Source organism: Ailuropoda melanoleuca, chromosome 11, assembly GCF_002007445.2.
Source record: "Ailuropoda melanoleuca isolate Jingjing chromosome 11, ASM200744v2, whole genome shotgun sequence".
NCBI classification, from domain to species: Eukaryota; Metazoa; Chordata; class Mammalia; order Carnivora; family Ursidae; genus Ailuropoda; species Ailuropoda melanoleuca.
The window spans coordinates 95,011,997-95,019,341 of NC_048228.1; positions in this window are offsets into that span (position 1 = coordinate 95,011,997).

Here is a 7,345-nt window from a genome sequence, read left to right on the forward strand (position 1 = left end):
GCACTTTGACTTCTCTGGTCCTCAGTCATATATCCTCTGTCCGTGTAGACTGTTCATTCATCTCCCTCATTCCGGGTTCTTATTCATAGTTAATTCCTCTCTCCTCCTCAGTGCCCAGGAAATATTCTTTTCTTCCTAGCTGAGGTGACAGCAACTCGTGTGTTAGTTTCCACACTGTGGGGATCATGGGAACCTGTGAGACTGCCTTTGAGTCCTTTGCCTGGACACAATGCCTGGCTCTTTCTTCTGATCCTGTGAGCTACAAGGTTCGGGAGTATCTAGAGGATGTCAGGGGCATTCGACCTGGGACACTGTCCTGGGGGTAGGCTGAAAAGTGGGAAGGGCAGGGCACATTGTCTCCTTACACTCAGCTCTGGACCGTGACTCTGAATGATGGACTATTCTTCCATCTCTTCCAAATATGACTGGTCCTTGAACTTGGCTGTTGAAACTTCAAGGCTAGAAATTTGACTTTTGTTGTCAATACTTTTATGATGATATCTTCCTCTCAAGGCAATAGGCATAAAATACCCCAGCTGTAGACTGCATGGAGAAAATGTCATGAGGTAGCAGGAAATATTGTTTTTATAGAAACTATATTAGTTTATAACTTATTTTAGGATATTTATAGTTTTTTTTATTCTGAAGTGTCAGCAGAATAGTACACCATTCAAAGTGTTTCATCACACTTAGTTCAACTATAGCCTATTAAGTTGAGGTTTAGGGCGTAGATGAGAAAGGAATGGGCTTCTCACATGTCTATCAGAAATTAATTCTTTTTCTGTTAATCTTGGGTTAATGATTCTTCCTTCTTAAAGTCATTTACAACAGGTCTAAAAGAAATGCAAAGCCCTGACTTTGTCTCTCTGTATATTCCGACAGGTGTCCATGGTGATGGTGGCAAGCTGTAATGGAAAAGCTGTTCACATGACTTCATTTGTATAACATCAACAGTTTAGAGAACCTGATGCAGTCTTTTGCCAAGGCAATTATTTTGTTTCTTTGTTAAGTTTTTTTTTTCTAGATATCTTCATTTCTGATCCACGGCTTGTAGGGGAATTTTATGTCCTTCTACCTATAGTGTAGTCCTCAGATCATCACCATCGCCACCCCCTCCCATCATCACCATCATCTGGGAGCTTGTTAGAAATAGAGGTGGTCAGGTCCCACCCAAGGTCTACTGAATCAGACTCTACATTTCACCAGGATTCCCCAGATAGGGAAATGTACTTACAGATTAAGAAGCAGTGATTTAGGTATGTGTGAGGGAGAAGCAGAAACGACCTCTTGATGGTAGAGAGTTGGTCTTGTTAAATTATTATAAAAAACAACAATATCAGAATGAGGGAGAATCTAACTCTCCATTGAGGTATAATGCATCATAGTTTTATAAGGATTTAGCCAAAGATGACTTTGAAAGAACATATTATGAACATGAGGGCTGTTGAGGGTTGAATGTAATCGCCCCCAAATTCATATGTTGAATCAATAAGGGATCCATAGTATGGAGCTATCGATCTGGCAAATGCCTTTTTCTCTATACTTTTCCATCAGGCTCGCCAGAAGCAGTTTGCTTTCATTTGGCAAGGCCAGCAATATACCTTCACTGTCCTACATCGGGACATAATTTAGCCTACAAGGATCTCGATCACAGACCAAGGACCTTTCCCTTCTCTAGGATACTGCATACTGATTCTTACATTGAAAATTAATATGCTAATTGGACCTAGTGAAAAAAAAAGTAGCAACTAGTCTGGACTTATTGGTAAGTCATTTGCCTCCACCTCTGAAATTTCTAGGAATCCAGTGATGGGGGGCATGTCAAGATATTCCTTCCCAGGTGAAATTAAGTTGTTGCATCTGACCCTTCCTACAACTAAAAAAGAGGCACAATGCCTACTGGGCCTCTTTGGGCTTTGGAGGCAATATATTTGTCGTTTAGGTGTGTTACTCTGGCCCATTTATGGAGTGACCTGAAAAGCTGCTAGTCTTGAGTGGGCCCCAGAAGAGAGAAGGCTCTGCAACAGGTCTAGGTTGCCATGTAAACGTATGGCTTACGACTTGGGCCATATGATACAGCAGATCCAATGTTGCTTGGGCGTGTCGGCAGCAAATAGAGATGCAGTTCAGAACCTCTGACATAAAATAATAATTTTATTGAGGTGGATGGGAAGCAGGTTTTAAAGCTTTTCCCAAATTCTCCCATATCCTTCATTTGCCCTGGTGCACACTTCACCTGATGTGATTGTTCATTTTATGTGTCAAATTGCCTGGGTCACAGTATAGATATGTGGTTAAACAGTGTGCTGGAAGTTTCTGTAAGGGTGTTTTTGAATGAGATTAACATTTCTATTGGTGGACTTTGAATAAAGCAAGTTGCTCTCCATAATGTGGGCGGGCCTCATCCAATCATTTGAAGGCCCAAGTAGAATAGAGGAATGACCTCCTCCAAGCAAAAGGAAATTCTGCAGTAGACAGCCTTTGGACTTGAATTGCCACATCAGCTCCCTCCTGGGGCTCCATCCTGCCAGACCATCCTGCAGATTTAGACCTGCTAGCTTCCATAATTGCAACAGCCAATTTCTTAAAATAAATATTTCTATATAGAGCAACCTCGACAATGGAGCTACATCCTGATAAACCTGTTGTCAATTGAAAATATCGTAAGACGAAAATGCATTTAATGCATCTAAGCTTCCAAATATCATAGCTCAGCCTAGCCTATTTTAAATGTGCTCAGAACACTGACATTAGCCTACAGTTGGGCAAAATGATGTAACAAAGCCTTTTTTTTTAAAATAATAAAGTAGTGAATTTCTCATGTAATTTATTGACTACTGTCCTGAAAGTGAAAAAGGGAATGGTTGTATGGGCACAGAATGGTTATAAATGTATTGATTGCTGACCCTCAGTCCCATGGCTGCCCGGGAGCTGCCTCCTGCTGCCCTGCCCAGCATCACAAGAGAGTACTGTACTGCATATCACCAGCCCAGGAAAAGGTCTACATTCAATACCCAAAGTACAGTTTCTAATGAATGCACATTGCTTTTACACCACTGTAAAGTTGAAAATTTGTCAGCCAAACCATCATAAGTCGGGGACCATCTATATATTAGCACATCTTCTCAGCTCTGTTTCTTTGGAAAATAATACACCAGATTTCTCCATGCTATGGAGCAAAATCCAGTTGCCTATCAGAGCAGCCTTGAAAAGCAGTCTCAGAGCTCTATCAAAGTTAGTCTGTGATCCTAGCCTCTAACTCCCACCCCTAGAATCTCTAAAATACTTATTCTGTGTTGAAAGGCACTGGCTGTATTTGGTCTCCGGCTCCCACATTGATTAAAAGAAGGAGATCAATGCTGGAAATAAACTGAACAGGTCTATAGAGCAGAGCGAAAGTAAATGACAAAGTTAGCTTCATCAGTGGTGTCTATATATTTTCTGATTACAGCCAAATACAGGTAGGATGAAACATTCTTGATTAGCTGTCTTTACCGGGAAGATTATCAGATAATTGCCAATTTTTGCTTTCACTGTTTACGCCACCTAGATCATCTTACCTTAGTATTGTTGAGATATGAATAGTGTAGTAATACATTTAAATTTAATGCATGTATTGGATATTAGGGTTGTTATTCAAATTTTTTAAAGAATCAAAATACTTTAAAATATTAGATAAAATACGCCCAGCATTTATTTCTCTGTTAGAGGAAAAGGAAGAGCCAAAAACTTTGGTCAAACTTTGTTTTGCCCTCTAGATGGCGCTGGCTAACCATCTCTTTTGCTTTGCGGTCTTTGGCCCCAGTTAATGCTTTCTATTGTCAGCCAGCAAATTGAAGAGAGGGGAAAATATAAAGGCTATTTACTGAGGATGTTGAACAAGATAGAGGTTTTATTAATGGAGAACTGAACACATTTTGTAATTCAATTATTTTCTTTATTGTCATATATTTGCACGGTTAAAAGCAGGAAATAGGATCAGCATTGAAACATGTACAAAGAGTATGATCGGGCTAAATGCAATCAGCATTGACTAGGACTGTTTATCTTAACCAAATAATAAGTGGAGGGGAATGACAATAACATAATACATCTGCTGAGCTGCTTTGAAAAATTGTTTTTGACCACATATAATAGACCATTTGCATTTTCATGCTTCCTGCTCCCAAGAACACTAGTAGAGCTTACAAATGTCAAGAGAGATTTTTGTTTTTCTGCTGTAGACTTTTACCTCAGAGTAAAGAAAAATGGTCCATCTAAGAAAAATTTGCTTGGGGGCCCAGAATTTAAATTTTAGCACTGCTTGGTTTTTTGAATTATATTTAACACTAACCTGTTCTAACCTGTTTAAACCTGCAGTGTGGTCCATAATGGTCTTTCAGGGGTGCCCTGATTCTAAGGTAGACTACAGTTAGGAAATATGCAAGACATGGATGATATTACACTATTTTTTTGAGACCTTTCAGAGGCAAAATTCTGAATTTAAAACGCATAGGGATCTGTGATAATATAAGTGGAGAAGAGCTTGGGACACTCCATGATGAAACAGTCCAAAGAGCACTATATGCCTTTTTCCCTAAAAGCCTAGACTAAGGAATATTAAAAACTACAAATATTGAGCCAGGTATTCACAGGCCTTAAAATCGTGTTTAAGCAACAGGGGAAGAGAGGATTAATGTTCAATAGAGTGCTTCTCCAAAGAGAAGAGGCAAGATACACGGGTAAATTTAGCAGGATCTGGTGTACTTGTTGGTATTTTTGGAGATGAGCTAGGGAAGACCACTTTTAACAATCAGGGCTCCCATAACAGCCTTGTGGGAATAGCCCCTCAACCCTTCGCTTTCTCCCTGTCTTTTTCAGCGATGTGGTCAATACTCAGGATATCTAAGGAGCCAAACTATCCAAGTGTGTTGAGAAACTATAATCCCCTGGCCCACAACCCCATCCTATTCTTACTTATGAATAAGAGTCTCTGAGGCTTCTTTCTCTTCGGAGTGATGAACTCACGCCCTTCTTTGGGATAACAATGAAGGAAACAAATGTATACATATTGGATGCTATTCTCCAGATGCCAAGTCTCTCTCCAGGTGGTAATTAGGAAAGAGTTTTACAGAACATTTAGCCATGGTGCCCTGGGAGTCTGAAAGAGTTAATTTCTCTCTATAGACAATTACAACCAAAAGGTTACTTCTGGGAGGAAATCTGTTTTATTCTGTCCATAAAAGAGATGAAGCTGGAGGATGAAGTAAGGTGGGAGCAGACATGCGTTGTTAATATCTTTAAAAACAGAAACTAATAGGATTCAAGAGACCTCAATAAATCAAGGAAAAGGCCATTTAAAAATAGTGATAAGTACCAGATGGCACACATAGAAATCAATATTCTGAGTCCTTTAGGGACTGGGTTTAATTCTTTTGGGTCCCATGTAGCATCTGACACAGAGATTTGCACTTAGTGGGTGCCTAGCTACTATTTACTGAATGAGATTGAATTGGCCACAGATACACACACACACACACACACACACACACACACATCAGTAGAACACAGGTTGCTAATGCCACAATCTTATCAGGTATAGGCCAGTAATATTTCAGCTCTATTACTTAATTTCCATGATTACATTTGTGTTCCATTTTAAACTTATCAGTTAAAAACTTGAAGTTGGCACTAAATGAAGTAATTCAGAAAAAATGACAAGAGCATTATGCTAAAGGCATCTTTCATTTATTCATTCATTCATTCACTTAACAAACATTTTGTGAGAACATGAGATAGAGAAGCAGGCTGCCTCTGCTTTGAAGGAGTTTATACAACAGCGATGATTCTTCTGGAGCACATCCATGCACAGAGAAAAATGACCAAGTCATTCTCCGAAGCAGGCTAGGGTAGGCTCCAAGGAACTCCTCTGTGAAATAGTAGCCTCCCTGCCCTGGTTCTGAGGCTCTGTCTCTCAGCTTCAATCCCCCTTCCATACTCTCCTTTGGGAAGCGGGGTCTCGGTTCCCCTGTGCCGGTGGGCTCCCTATATAACTCCATTGTTAGGGGGTGCTGGAGGGAGGCCAAAAAGCAGTGAAGGTGGAGAGGCCACCAGCCCATTTTTGCTGGCTTGCTGCTCCTGTCTGCATTGGGCCAGATTTTTTGTGTGACCTCAGTGTCCTCATTCCACATTTATAGCCCCCGTCATCCTCCAATACCTTGTTAATCCATTCCCCGTACCCAGTTCTCGCTGTGAAAATGGCTGCTGTGTTTTCTGTTTTCCCTGACCAGACCCTGACCGAGCACTCCCACATTTTCCTGCATGACTTCTCATCATTGCATTTGTTAATCCCAGGTCCGTTAGCTATCTTCTTATTTATTGTCTGCCACACTCCATTTGAATAGAAGATCCACGAGAGCAGAGAATCTATTTTGGCTTCTGTACAGAATTCCCAGACCTCAGGACAGTAAGTGTGTTCTGTTTCTACTTAGCATGCTCCCAGTACAGATTTGTTGAATGGATGAATGAATGAATGAAGACTGATGAATGAATGAGTGAACGAAATAGGTAGGGCTATTACCAGTTTACTGCACCTGCCTTCTACTCTCCACTACCCTATCCTGTCCTCCTTCCTGTGGTTCTGTTACAATCCCTAGACTCGACTTTATCGCCACCTCCCAGGCTAGGTGGTACAGGCATCAAAGTATCACTATTGGGTAGTTTAGGCCAGTAGTTCTCAACTGTCCTCCCTGGGGGGAATATTTGGCAATGTCTGGAGACCTTTTGGGTTGTCACGACCAGGAGTCAAAGGGCCTTCAGGCATCCAGTGAGTAGATGCCAAGATGCTGCTGAAGACTGAACAATGTGCTGGACACCCCCAAAGAATTATCCGGTCTAACATGTCCCAAGCGCTGCTATGAAGAAATCTTAATTTAGGCGTTAACCAGTTTAAAACCAAGATATTCCTCTGATAATGTTTTTTGTTGTTGTTTTTGTTTTTTGTTTTTAATTTATTTGACAGAGAGAGAGAGACAGCCAGAGAGAGAGGGAACACAAGCAGGGGAGTGGGAGAGGAAGAAGCAGGCTCATAGCAGAGGAGCCTGATGTGGGGCTCGATCCCAGAACGCCAGGATCACGCCCTAAGCTGAAGGCAGACACTTAACGACTGAGCCACCCAGGCGCCCCATCCCCTGATAATGTTTTTAAGCATCTTTTGTCCTGTGAATTTATGTCTTTGTCTTTACGAGGCCAAATAGACTCAATGTAAAAAGATACAACTCACTTGATTATGGCCAAAGACCCAGATGTTTTTAAAAAAAAAAAATGATACGTGGAATCCTGTAAGCAGAATATCCAGATGACCGGC